Here is a 14,858-nt window from a genome sequence, read left to right as displayed (position 1 = left end):
CTATTTTGGGGAAGGCACACATGCCCAAAGAAGCCAGAGGAACCAGATGCCCTGGAGCTGGAGTTACAGGCAGTTGTAGTTGCCCTATATGGATTCAGGGAACCAAACTTAAGGAGTCTGGAAGAACAATGCATGCTCTTGGCAGCTGAGCCACCTCTCCAGCCACAGCCTCTGCAGAGCAGTTTTCAAATTTGTCTGATAAAAGTAAAAATGTTGTAGAGAAGAAGATATTTGATTAAACAATAATTCACATATTCAAGTATAAAAAAGACATATTTCAAGAGTAAGACACACATACAGAGAGAGGGACAGAGAGGGAAAGAGAGAGGCAGAGAGGTAGAGACAGAGAGACTGGGGCGGGGCAGGTACAGACAGACAGCATTTAAAGGAAACACTGATGCTCAGGTGCACCGCAAGCACCTTGTGTAGGGGAGTCAACTTTAACAATATATATAAACTATTCTGTTCTGGAAATTATCCCATTAATATTTACTACTCATCTAATCCCACCAAGAGGCCTAACATTACTGCAGCTCCAGGTTTAACTATTAGTTAAATACGGAACAATTTCCTTAGAACATAGCAAGTAAATAAGTGTGTCTGTGTGCAAACCCACGTGTATGTAAAATAAGTATGGAGAACAGCTTCAAGTAAGTTAACACCGTCTGGTATTTTTTGCAGAATCCTATGCACCACTTCAATGTTCTTCTCCAGTTATAGTGCTTATAAGGTTTACAGAACGAATGAAGCCTTAAATACCAGAAAATGAGAAATCTGATGCATGTAGCCATCAGAGGACTACCAACATTCCATTTTTTTGGAGAAAATTAACTTTTCATTGTTAGCTCACTTGCGGTCTGAGAAACTACATGAGCATAGAGACAAAACAAAAGTTATAAAGACTTGGAAAAATCAGAATTTGTTATTATGGGTTAACTACCACTGACTCAGAAAAGGCATGGACGTCAACAAAAAAATACTAAACCTAACTGGAGTTTAGTAATGCAATGCTGATATTTAAATTAGTTCATAATACAAAACATTAATAGTTTTTGAAAACAAAATGAAAGCCTATAAAATGCCCCAAGATTACTAGTTATAATATTGCAAAATTTCCTTCTTTGTAAAACATAGAAAGCCTACATATAATCCCATTCTATTTGCCTGAGGTAAAATATTTAATGTTGTAAAGACTACCATTGCTCTCAGATTGCTGTAAATGTCAGTTTATAGTCATTTGTAAATTCAGGGCAATTAATGTCAAAATATCATCCATCTGCTGGAAATTAAGAAGCTGAAAACACAACTTCAACACCCATGGATATGAAATCTGTAGATGTATATACAAGGACATCATACAAAATTGCTTGGTAATTAGAGATAGTCTACACATATCTTCCCACATCCTTTAAGCCATGTCTAGATTAATTATAATACAAAAGAATGCAAAAGCTGTATAAATAGTTGGTATGCCACATCACTTAGTTAATAATGGCAAGGGAAGTCCACAGTTCGGATGCATTTTTTAAAATATTTTGAGCGTGCAGTCATTGAACGGATATAAAATATGCAGATACAGAGGATGGTTACATGTACTATAATAGTGATAGAAAGCAAAATAAGATGACTTCTAATTATCAGGCTTCAGAGAAGTTTACAAATGCTACAAGTATTAAAACTGGTAAACTGGTTGATTAAAAATCAATGCTGAGAATCTGGGGATATGGTAGCAAAACCTTTGCCTGGCAATTATGAGACCCTTGGCGCAATCCCGATACTGCACAGAAATAAATAATGCAAATTATTGAGCCTGTCTGTAATGGCAGCACTCAGGGCTGAGGCAGATGACCCTCTGCACAAGACCAGGTTAGGGTTACACAGTGAAATGGTGTCACAAAACAAAGGGAAAAATGCTTCCTGACAATGAAATGCCTTGATGCCGTAACGAAAGTATAAGAAAAATCAGGGGGCTGGAGAAATGGCTCAGAGGTTAAGAGCACTGGCTGTTCTTCCAGAGGTCCTGAGTTCAATTCCCAGCAACCACATGGTAACTCACAGCCATTCTATCGTGAGATCTGGTGCCCTCTTCTGACATGCAGGTGTATGTGCAGCAGAATACTATATACATAATAAATAAATCTTTAGAAAAGAAAAGGAAAAACCAGGATTTAAAGCAAAATATTAGGATAAAATATTAGGATAATATTAAAATATTAGGAAGGGCTTGTAAACTAATTGAAAATTCAAAGTGATGCAATCTAGGTTAGAGCCAGGAGGTATCATGTATTCTTCCATAACAATATCCATTCAGTAACTATGTGAAAGAAAGAATAAGACCCTCAAGCTGGGTATGATAGTTCACTCCCACAATCCAGCACATGGGAAGCTGGTAGAAGGATTGCCCAGGAGTTTTGAGGTCAACTTGGACTTCACAGAAATTTCCATTTAAGATTATGCTAGAGTGTAGTTAAGTCCCTATGAAAAATAAACCCAGACAGGCAAATTGGGTACAGCTGAGAAAACATTGCAGTTTGTGGTATTCCCAGTTTCAATGGTATCACATTGGCATGACACTAATTTTAAAGCCTCCTAAATTCTCCAGTTATGTAGCTTTAGCCAGCCATAAGATCAGGCAAGACTTGGTTTCCTTATTTATGAAATGATGATGATGATGATGATGATGATACCACCCCAGAGGGTTGTGAAAATAAAATGAGATAATCCAGAAAATTGCATTTGGCTCAATATGGACCTAGGAGAAGCTTTCCTAAGGCAGTTACAAAAGATGATATTTCCCTAGACACAACTCACCATCTCCTTTTAAAGGACTTCTTAATATTTCATCTACTATTGTCCTGAATGCCCTTTAAGTAAAACTCTGCATAGGCAATTTAATATTAGAATGTAGACTGGACTGTGAATATTCCTGCTCGTGTTTGGAGCAATGGTCTATCATTACACAACAGATCATTGCTTCTCACAATATCTATTTTGCCTGGGACAGGAAGACCCTGAGAGGTGAAAGGAAGACTGGGTTAGATAAATATCTCTCCTTCCACCTACATTGCCTTAATTCTTTCAATTTTCTTGTTATAGTTGTACTATTTTATGCTCATTTTACTCTGCAAAAACATGGATAATAATCAAGTAATGGGAAATTCTTACACCATCATGGCATTACTGCTCTTCTTTCCCCCTTTCTGAGAGCGGTATTGGGATTCCCAGAGTCAACAGCATCAAGATACATATATTTAGTTCAGTCACCTTCACCTTATTCTGTGATATTTCACTGAGAAAAGCAAACAAAAGGATGTTTAAGTTTAAGGTTTCTTGGGGCTGGAGAGATGGCTCAGAGGTTAAGAGGTCATGAGTTCAATTCCCAGCAACCACATGGCAGCTCACAACCATCTAAAATGAAATCTGGTGCCCTCTTCTGGCGCGCAGGTGTACATGCAAACATACATTGTATACATAATAAATAAATCTTTAAAAAAAAAGTTTAAGGTTTCTTGAGTCAGTGCCAAAAAGCAATATTCTGTTGCTTGATCAAAGCAAACAAAACATGACCTCATCTCTGTTTCCCAGCACTCAAGCTTTCAGGACTAACAAGATTGCAATGATACTAAGCAAGGACACTTCTGAACCCCAGGCTGTGAAATGTGAATGAGGTAAGAATTAGCTTATTATAATTCATTATCTTATAATCATTATCTTATTTACAAGCGCAATACTCTGAACAACACTTTTATCAAAACAGCAATGATTTTATCAATGTTAAGTAATATATTTCCTTTACTTCCTTGTGATACATTTTAATCAATGCAGAACAAAAGAAATCCCACATTCCCTGTAAATACAAACTGGACGGAATCTCCACGGTGCTTCCACAAGTCTCAATGCAGCTGCGGACTTCCTTCTGCTTAATCTTCTCGACAGATCAAATGCGGAAACTGTCCCAGGTTCTAGCATGCTGAGTTCCAGAAGATGGTTCTGCACAATGCCGCTGGGGATAAGCCAAATGCTTACACACTCCCACAAATGGACTCCATTCATCACGAGCTTTCTTGGCAGAATCATAGACTCGCTTAAAGAGACTCTAATTGGCAACTACTGACAACCTCAAGAAGATGGTCTGCATCTGTACATGTTCAAAAGAAACTTGGTGGTAAACATTCTGAAAGGGGGTCCTAGTCATTGTGGAGTTCTGTGTAACCCCAAACTTCTTCCTTCTCCAGAACTGGGGCCAGTGTGCTGCTTTGCCATCACAAGAACAGTGGGTAGTAGACTAGGGAATGGAGAAGTTTGTGCTAAAAAAAAGCCAGATTGGCAGCCATGAGTTCCAGATTGTTGGGGTTCAATGTTAACAGTCCACGGAGATTCTAAAGAGGTGAGGGTGTTAGTTTCCTTCTACATAAACTTGCACTGTCTTACAATGAAAGAGAACCCCAAAGTAACTTGTGCTAATGTACAAACATTCTGAGCCAGAAAAGCAAAAAAGACTCATAAGCTTAACTTATAAATCCTGCAAAGCCCTAATTTCTGTGCTTAAGTCATTCTGAAAAGTAATTTATGTAATAGGTTTTCATAAACCAGCTGTACTATTCTTCAGTAGGATGTGTCTAGCTCCCTATTTGCATCAATCAACAGATTCTTACATGCCAGAGCACAGGACCAAAGACTCCAGGCATCAGTCCAAGAGCCAGAAACACACTGGCTTCTTCTGCTCGAAGTCCCTTTATATAAAATGTTTTTGAACCAGTTTACCTCTCTTCCACATCACTCATTTCACCATTTGTAATTTGCCTCCTTTAATAAGCTGTCTTAATGAATTTAAAATACTTTTCTTTGGAGTGCAGAGTTTTAAATAGGACATTTCAAATGAGTGCTAGCTAATCCTAGTGTGTGGCTATGTGACTGGGGATTCTAGAAGGCTAACAACTCCCAACACCAGCCAGATCCGTGGATAGCACGTCGTATGTACTTAAGTAATTTGGAAAAAAAATATAAAACTATCAACTCTAAAATCTGACGCAGCAGGTAAGGCAGGCAGATAAAGACAAGGTCCATTTTCCAAATTTTACATGAAAAATGTGAAAGTCAGAAGACAATGCTCACTAGGAAGTTAGTAAGGGCAGATTTGCTTCATGAACTGTAGGTCTAGTGTAGGTCACTAGAAAAAAAGGAAACAAAACAAATCAATAAAACAGCCAACAATGCCCCCGGCTTTCACAGAATGAACGGTAGAAACAGAGTAGTTCAAAGGGCAACAAAAAAGCTGTTACTACCATTGTCTCCAAACAGGAGAGAAAAGAGTTGGTGTTGTGGGTGAAGTCCAAAGGCAAAATTCTTTGGTTCTTAGAAGATCTTCACTTTACCCACAAGGCCCCAGCATAGTATGAAGTACATTCCACTTTATCCTCCTGATTGAAATGTTAATATCATCTGGGAAAAAGTTGCCTTTCCAGAAACAGGTGGAATAACATTGCTTAACACTGGCAATCATTAGCCTACTGACCTGCCTCTTAAAGTTAGCTGTCACAAAGCCCTCCAAATGGCTACAAAACTGGACTTTCCGGCAACAGAAATGCGCTTTTCTTAAAAGCATGCAGAAATAGGACTGGAGTTTGTACCTACAGTGGGCTCAGCTCCTCCTGGCATTTAGAGCATTTTACACAGGTAGCATCATAATTTCCACACTTAAACTACTAAATTACAAAAGCTTTTTGGCTTCTGAGCCAGGACTGCAGTTTGGACAGAGTGTTGGGGGCGGGGTACAATTTTTCTGGTGTATGAAATACAGTGGGCCACAAATCTGGGCCACAAGCTTTGCAGTGTGGACAGTTCTCAAGACCTTATGCATAGAAGGGCTCAGTTCCATAGTCAAGTTGCTGGCATCTAGACCAGCCCTCAAGTCTTTAAGACCTAGTCCCTGCACACCACTCTGAGGCCAAGCCTTCATTCATAGCAATAGCTGATGGTAAGTTTCTGTTTGTTTTGGTGTTTGTTTTTTTTTTTTTTTTTTTTTTTCAGAGCTGAGGACTGAACCCAGGGCCTTGCGCTTGCTAGGCAAGCGCTCTACCACTGAGCTAAATCCCCAACCCCTGGTTTTGTTTTTTAACATTCCCCCATAAGCAAGCAACTCTGTGGAGTGTGTGAAGGATGGATACTAGGATCCACATGTCCATCTAGTTGATCTCATTGTGCTTTTTACATAGTCAAGCTATCACATTATCCCTCTACTAATTTTTCAAGTCTCTATTCCTACATGCTTTAGCAGGCATTCACATGCAAAGCCAAAACTTTATTCCCTGTTCAGAAGAACAGAAAGAATAAGCAAAGTTGGTCTTCAGATTTAGTGAAAATTCTGAAAAGCATAACAGACTTTATATCGACTCCCCGTAATATATACAGCTTGATTATTCTTGCATTATTTGAAATGATGAAAGTAGTCGTAGAAGTGAATTGACAGAAAGACCCTATGATAAAATTAAGCATAAATTTTGAATTGATGATAGCACTACTGTCTCATTTTCAGAGATAATTAAAAACCAAATATAGAGGATTTAAATTCCAAATTATTTTAGTGACTGCAAAAGCCAGTATGTACATATACTGCACATAAAAGGCCAAATTTTAATGTATGTGTAGGTATGTGCATACATACACATTTGTAAAAATAAGTGGTATTCTTAAAAGCATAACATAAAAATTTTCTTTTAAAAAATGTATTATTGCCAGGCATGGTGGCACACACCTTTAACCCCAGCCCTTGGGAAATGGAGGCAGTAGAGCGCTGTGAGTTTCAGGCCAGGCTGGCTTACATGTCAAGTTCCAGGCCAGACAGAGCTACATAGTGAGATTCTGTCTCAAAAAACAAACAAACAAGTTAATTAATTAAAATGTGTTATTATTACAATTGCATGTGATGAACTGTGTGTGCTGGCATGCATGTGGAGGTCGGGGACAACTTTGTGGAGTCAGTTCTCTCCTCTTGCCTTTATGTGGGCTCTGGATGCTGACTCAGGCTGCCAGACTTGCACAGAAAGGACTATTGCTATGAGCTGTCTTGCAGGCCCAGACATTTTCAGTGAAGTAAAAATAATCAGAAAGTTTCATATCTCTTATTTAGAACAAAACAGAACTCAGTATAATCAATGCCATTATCTACACATATATGTTGTTAAAGTACTATAAGATATTTTTAAGTTCTTATAAATGTAGTTCACAAAGAATAAAAACTTAGGTCCAAACTTATAAAATTCTAGGAATAGTCCAAAATAATGACTTTTCCCCTAGTGGACAGTTTAACAGAGAATTGGGCATTCTACTAATTGGTCTTTTTTTTTCTTAGTGTTTTACAAACAATAACATTTTCATGAGAAATTAATAATGTTCTCTTTCAGCTCAGTGGTTTTTTAATTTTAAATAAGAGACATATGCTTTGCAAGCTGACAACTGGTAGCCAGTATGGAGTAAATTTGTGGCCTTGGTACAGTTCCCAATGAACATGTGTCTACATCCAAGAAAAAAAAAAAGACTAATTATCCCAAATGATACCTCGTCTGGTGGGGGCAATTTAATGAAGAATAACTAATTGGTCACTACCCAAAGTGAGTGCTTTCTAACAAACACATTAGGGTGAGTGGTAAAGTGGTTTCTGCTCTAGCATTTGTCTAGCAGTTGGCTCTAGCTGCTTCTTCCATTATAAGTGCCAAGAGGTGGTTCTAACAGCCCACAAAGGGAAGCTGTTCTGAACTTTCTGGAACTGGAGAGGAAAGGGAAGGTCAGACAGGGAAAGTGGGTACCAGCCACACCACACCAAGGTTCTCGGGAATGACTGACAAGTTCACACTTGACAAACAAAATTTCCAAGGTTATTTTATGGGGAACTAAGAATCTCAAACTCTGAGTTCTTAACCTTGGGAATGACACCTCAAGTCCAACATTAGACTGGAAACCAGATGCAACAGCCCATTCAAAGAGATGATCTGAATAAACATGCACTTTAAGCAAAAAGATACCTACCATGAGGAAGTCATAGAACCTCTAGAAAGTGTATGTTGACCACCAGCAGTTGAAGAAACACCAAACCATGAATGAAGCTGAAATGGCAGCTACTGTATCTGAGATATAATTTGGGTTAATTCTCTCCTGACTTGATGTGTTACATGTTTGATCCCCAGGGTGGAAGGCTGGAAAGGGTGTACAACCTTTAAGGAGTAGGGTCTAATAAGAGTCTCTGGTCACCTGAGGATGCTGTATTTGGAAAGGTTTGTGGCATCCTGTCTGGTGACCTGATCTTTCCCTCTGAAATCTCCTGCCTGTGATGCCATCTGCCTTAAGGCCTTCACCAAAACCACACTGAGATTAGTGTCACACCCAAGAACCTTCAGAACTGTGACCCTATCAAATGTCCTTTTAAAGTACCCAGCCCCATGTATTTAATTATAGCAAAGGAAAAAAAAAATGAGCTTCTGGATGAGCCAAACAGGAAGGCGAGGATCCCAGGTTAACTTAAGGATGAGGAAGAAAGCACTGTGATACATGGTAGCGGTAGGTAAGCTAAAATTGATTCTGATCCTCAGACAAACAGAGCTGAAGACAGACCCCTTCATTCCTGTGATGGTCTTTTGATGCGTTCAGGCTATTGCTCACAATTGTTCTCAGGCTATTGCTTCCAAACTCATACACAATGTGAAATGCCATCAAGAAGGTGCTTTGTAGATACAATTAAATTCCACATTAGTAGATTTTAGGGGAAAATACTATTTTTAGTAATTGTTGGTCATGATTCAATCAGTTGAATAGTCTGAAGACCAGTTTCCTGGAGATAAAAAAGCCTATCTGTGATTGCAACTGCATCTCTGTATTGGTGTTCCAGCTTCCCGGTTTTATGGTGGTTCCTGCACAGCCCATTTGTATGAGTCAATTACTTGCAAAAATCTCCTAGTGTGTACGTACTACTGCTTGACTCAACTTTGAAACTATTCCCTTGACTCAACTTTGAAGCCAGTACTTCAAGTCTTCATCCTGCAGCAAGGTAGACAGAGTTTTTATGGAAATAGCTTTCAAAGTGCTAAATCTCACCTACACAACTTGTGAATCGATTTAATGGGTCATGAACGGCATGAGAAAAGTTGAAAAATACAAAATACAAAACATTAGTACTTATTTGTCTAGAAAAATACTGTACTTTAAAACTAGTTTCAATTTTTTTCACTTTCAATTGAACACATATATATTTATATCATGTTCCAATGTAAAACAGGTGTGACTTGAAAAATAAAAGCACAAAAGACTTTTAAAAAATTAAGTATAAGCATCTCAAAATACTGGAATTTCAAGTGGTAACTACTGATAGAGAAATAATTAACCTCCATTCTCTCTCATTCTCACCCCCACCACATACTCTGATTCATATCAAATTCTTGCTGAGCACCAGCTCCCTAGTTGACGCTGTGCTCAGTACTAAGAAGTCGAGTGGCCTATGAACTTAACCCACATGACAGCTAGAGAAGAGGACCCAACAGGGCAATGGCAAGCCCCTCCAGGGGAGGGAAGGAGACGTAAGCCAGAGAGCATTTCCTGAGAACCTTAAACCCAGACACTGCATCCTGCTCTGGTTACAGTCAGCAAATCATAATTAGGCGAGAAGAAGGGAGCGGTGGTGTCTCAGAGAGAAGCACCTGAAAGGCAGAAATAAAAGACAAGAATAAAAGTGCAGCGGTTCAACCAACTGTGGCTGAAGTGGCACAGCAAAGGGGCGGGCGTTCAGGATGGGGTGTGGCCTTGCGACAGACAGCTGATAGTCTTGAGAAGCAGTTTTCTTTCCGGGAGTGGGCATTTATGAAAAGGGTTATCAGCGCTAGGATATAGAGGGAAAAGTAAGCTGGGTCCTTTTGGAGTCTGCATCTTCACCGCCCTATGGGGGAGTCTGTGGGAAGCTAGGCCACTCTCGGCAAAGATGCCCCTGGCGCTGTGGTCAGTCATTCACACAACTGCAAAGGGAAGGCAGGGATGGGGGCGCATACCTCTAGCAAGGGAACAGCAGCAAGAGGGTAAAGGCGACATCAAGCTCAGAAAGTTAATGAACAAAGTGAGGTGCTGGGCACAAACGTTTCTAAGGTCAGGAAGGCACAGGAGGGCACACAAGTGACAGTAGCAGTAAAAGGCCTATGCCTGTGGAACATGCTGTGCCACACTTCAGGGTGCAATTACACACACTACCTGCTATCTAAAATCTTGTCCTTAGGCCATATGCTGGTCTCTGGAAAGCAGACTCCTACCTGGAGGTTTAGAACTCACTTAGGCCAAAAATGAAAGACCACCTGATTTTCTAAGTCCCCAATGAGGCTGGATGCCTATAGAGGTAAAGGGAAGTCTTGTAACTATTTCTACCACCAAAAGAGATAGCTGCACAGCAGAACTGAAAATTTTAATTTCAGTAAAGGTCATGAATAAAATAGATTTGGTTTTCACAGCCTGCAAACTGAGGCCAGATGCGGCATAGAGCACAAAGCAGACTGCGAGGGAAGCACAGAGGAGCAATTGTTAGACACCGCCTCTCTACACTGATGCTGAGTTGTGAGCCTGGCAAGATGGAAAGGAAACTTTCCGGACTCTGGGCAGCTTTGAAGGACTCTGCTCCCTTTTACAAAAATTGTCCCTTCCATTTTGACTTACCTAAGAACTTCAGCCGGATATAACTGATGGATTGTAGGTGGCACTGAAAAACTCAATACCTAGTTAAATCTGTAACTGTCTCAAGGTTCCCTTATTTATAGGCAGAAGTGCTTTGCAAGAAATAAGACAATCAGTGATCTTTATCAAAACATGTGGAAGATGATGCTGTCACATTATTCTTGGTGTGTTTAAAGAGAAAACTGCCAAGACACCCATTATCATGGGATTAATGCTCAAATCTAGAGATCACAGACCCTTGAATCATACCAGCTCGAACCTCATATATCTTGTAATAAAACTGATGACTTTGTAAATACTGTGAGAACCACTGATTTTTAAATCAGTTGTCTCCATGGCCTCAGAAACTGTTCACACAAAAGAATTCAGCAAAGCTCGTGGATAATTTCCTTATTAGAGAAGGGGATAAAACATCACTTCTGCCTTGGCCCCTGATTCTATAGAGCCAGTAGACATTTGTGGGCCAGCTTAATTTCTTCGTAGGACCTTAAACTCAAAATTCTCCCAAGGAAAATGGCAGGGTCCCCAAGTCCACCACAACTGAGGACAACAGGACCCTTCTCTTCACAGGGCTTTAGAAGCACCTAAGTCCTGCTCCTTTTGCCCACCCATTCCCATAGACAAAACTAGTCTAATTCTCTCATAGATTCTAGGTCTGCTCATTTCCTAGGTCCTGCCTTTTCAGTCCCTAGTAATTAAGATATCTTGTTACTTAATTTACTGCATTCTGCCATTCCTAGACTGTGGTTCCAATCATGAACAGCTCTGAGAGAAGGGGACAGAGTCAATTTTAAGTGACTTAGAAACTCCTCTTTGTACTTTTAAAATTATTTTTAAATGACATACATTGGACAAGAATTACTCTCTGGTGGGAATGGTATGGAAAAGACACCATAGAAAGCCTCCTAAGGTTTTCCCATTACCTAGAGACTAAAGTTCAAACACTCAGAAAGGCATTCACTCAGATAGGGGGCGGGGCTCCAGGCTCTAGGCTCCACCTTTACCTACATCACTTCCTTTCACTCCTTGTTTACTAACCCTGGTAGTCTTTGGGTGCTTTTGACAAAGCTTTTGTTTTTCCCATACATAGGTCCCATATGTTATGCTACATTGTATGCATATGACTGACCACACATTCTACTCAGATAAACTGTGAGCAGTTTGGGGATGGAGCAGTTCCATTCATGTTTCTATCATCTCCTGCTCATAACACCATTTAAACCACTCTAAACAGAGTAGTAACCCTTTAAAATATCATAAAAAGTATGTTTAATATGAGACACACTTCATGCACCTTTAAGCTAAAATGGGAGGCTCTATCTCCTTAATTCTACCCATTCGCCTGACCGCAAGCTCACCAGCGTCCTCTCTCCTCCTTCTCCTAGCTACCCTACCTACCAGTTGTGACACGTCACTTCCTTTACCAGCCTCTCAAGTGGACCCCCAAGTCTGGGATGTCCAAAACCCCTCTGTTTTGACCCTGAATGACCTGTGGTCATTCTGCTACAGGACCCTACTCAGTTATATCACCCAAGCTCAATACCCACTTCCTCTCAAGAGCCTCAGGGGACTTAAGCCTATTATTTCTGACCTTCTAAGAAAAGAAAACTCCTTCGCCCCACTTCCTCTCCTTTTAACACCCCTATACTTGCAGTTACGAAACCCAGTGGAACCTATCGCCTGGTTCAAGTCCTCCAACTTCTCAGTTCTGCAGTTGTCCCCTCCACCCTGTTGTGGCTAACCCCTATACTCTCCTCTCCACTATCCCCACAGGAACATCCCATTTCTCAGTCCCAGGTCTCAAGGATGCATTTTTCTCTATCCCCCTCAATACCCAATCACAAAACATCTTTGCCTTCACCTGGACTGACCCTGATAGCCGCTTCTCTACCCAGCTTACCTGGACTGTCCTACCCCAGGGGTTCTGGGACAGCCTACACCTGTTTGACCAGGCCCTGGCCTCTGAGCTATTCTCCTCATTTCTCCCTAAATCTAAACTTATCCAGTATGTAGATGACCTTCTCCTCTGCAGTCCATCCCAACGAGTTAGCTCAACTAACACCTCTGCTCTTTTGAATTTCCTATCCAGCAGGGGCTATCAGGTCTCACCCTCCAAGGTCCAATTGTCCACCTCTGAGGTCACTTACCTGGGACTAACAATAACCCCAATCCACAAGGGCATCACCCTAGATAGAAAAGACCTAATACAGTCCCTGGCAGTTCCCTCCTCTACTAAAGAAGAAATTTTATCATTTCTGGGAATGGCTGGTTTCTTATGGCCCTGGGTCCCTGCCTTTTCCCTTCTTGCTCACCCCTTAGGCCCTTTGCATGAACCCCTTCTTAAACCCATTACCAAGCCCTTTCGGGGGCTCCAACAGGCCCTTCTTGAGGCCCAAGCCCTACATCTCACAGACCTAACCCGTCCCTTCTCCCTCTATGTAACAGAAAAAGAGGGATACGCCCTTGGAGCTCCGGATCATCAAATGGGACCCTCCTTGCACCTGTAGCATACCTATCAAAAAAATCCCTGACAATCCAGGATGGGCACCCTGCATTCATGCTTTAGGAGCTGCGAAGCTCCTTATTCAAGAGTCCAAAAAACTAACTTTTGGGTCACCTAATATTGTCTTCTCTTCTCACAATCTGTCTCACCTTTTAATGTATAAAAGCTTACAAACTCTACCTCATTGCACACACAATTCTGTGTGTCTATCCTGCTGTCCTACTGTCATCTGCAAGGGTCAGAGGGGGCACTGGAGAGAAACTTGGAGCATCAGGCACAGTGTTGTCTGGGGAGCTGGGAGCAGAGACAAGCACTCGGGCCCAGCACTCAGCCAAGGCTTGGAAATGCAGGACACAGGGACGGCTTGGTATTAATTCGTTTTAAGTAGTTAGGTTTTATTTCGTTGGTGGCTGTGTGGGAATGCGCACATGAATGTAGGCACCTGCAGAGGCCCGAAGTGAGCGTCAGAGGGTGATGGGAACCAAATTCCCGCCCTCTTCAAGAGCCATCTCTTCATCCCCACCCATTCATGCGAGCTGCACTTCCTGAGGAATGGGGGAGGAGCAACAGCTGAGGTGAGCCGGAGAAAGAGTTCCCTTCTCTTTTGTAAGCTGCTCTTGCAAAGAACCCACACGGGGCAGCTCCCACTGCCCGCCACTCCAGCTGCAGGGGATCTTCCTGCCTCCAAAGGCCCCAGCACACAGTGCACATGTGGATGGGAATGTGCGTTCACATGTGCAAGCACACACACGCAAAGGAAAAACACAACACAACACAAATACTAACAAAAGGGAGCAGGCTGAGGTGGGCCTCTGGCCTCCACTTGCAATGTGCACATTCTTGCCATCTGGTGAGCTCCGGAGACGTGCCTGTGGATCGCAACCCCCAGGATTGCGATCGTGCGCCACCACACCCAGCCTCTTTTGTAAATTCTGGGGCTTGAACTCAGGTCCTTGGCACTTTATGGACGGTGCAATCTCTGTCTTCACCCATGGCCTTCTGAGGAGACACTGGTCAAGCAGGTTGGGGATGAGGGCCTCTCCTGGGTCCATGGTCTCCACTAGCTATGGGCTTCTGGTTCTACAGGTTTGGCCTTACTCTGGGCCAGGGAGACCCTTGTTTGATGAACAAGAGTTCGGCATGGGTGACTCAGCAGGCTTCAACCTTTGAGTTTTAACATCTTACTTCTAAAGCGTGTCCTGGAGAAGCTGGGAAAAGGGAACAGGACCATGGCTCATGTGGCCAGGTGTGGTTGCTCATGTATGTAATGACGGCACTCAGGACATTAAGGCAGGGGGATTCTGAGTTCTAGGCCAGCCTGGGTTATACAGCTGAGACACTGCCTCAAAAGAGGTGGGCATGGAGGGTCACATGCCTGCAATCCCAGCATCTCAGGAGGCAGGTGCAAGAGAATCAAATCAAGTTCAAGGCCAGCCTGGGTTACAAAAAGAGACCTTGCCAGCTGGAGCTCGGGAGCTGACTCAGTTTGTATTGAAAGATTCAGACTAGCCCTGTACCCTATATTTTAAAATTATAGGCCACATCAAACTAAAGTCTCCCAGTACTCTTCCAGAGAACAGGAGAATGTGACAGCCCCTCCTGACCCTAGCCATCTGCAAGGACGGAGATAAGAAAATGAACAAGCAAAGACCTC

At 41.8% G+C, this 14,858-nt stretch overlaps 1 long non-coding RNA gene across 1 annotated transcript; it reads right to left on the bottom strand.

Annotated features, from left to right (window-relative positions):
* Window positions 1-5,457, bottom strand: LOC132653665 (uncharacterized). Its single transcript, XR_009591443.1, has 3 exons — window positions 5,286-5,457; window positions 5,116-5,170; window positions 1-4,307 (listed from the first exon to the last, which is right to left on the bottom strand). It is a non-coding gene; the product is annotated as an uncharacterized LOC132653665 (long non-coding RNA).
* Window positions 5,458-14,858: the final 9,401 nt, after the last annotated feature.

The sequence above is a fragment of the Meriones unguiculatus genome, chromosome 4 (assembly GCF_030254825.1).
Source record: "Meriones unguiculatus strain TT.TT164.6M chromosome 4, Bangor_MerUng_6.1, whole genome shotgun sequence".
NCBI lineage: Eukaryota > Metazoa > Chordata > Mammalia > Rodentia > Muridae > Meriones > Meriones unguiculatus.
The sequence above is the reverse complement of the archived record's forward strand: the minus strand, read 5'-3'. Positions and strand labels throughout refer to the sequence as shown.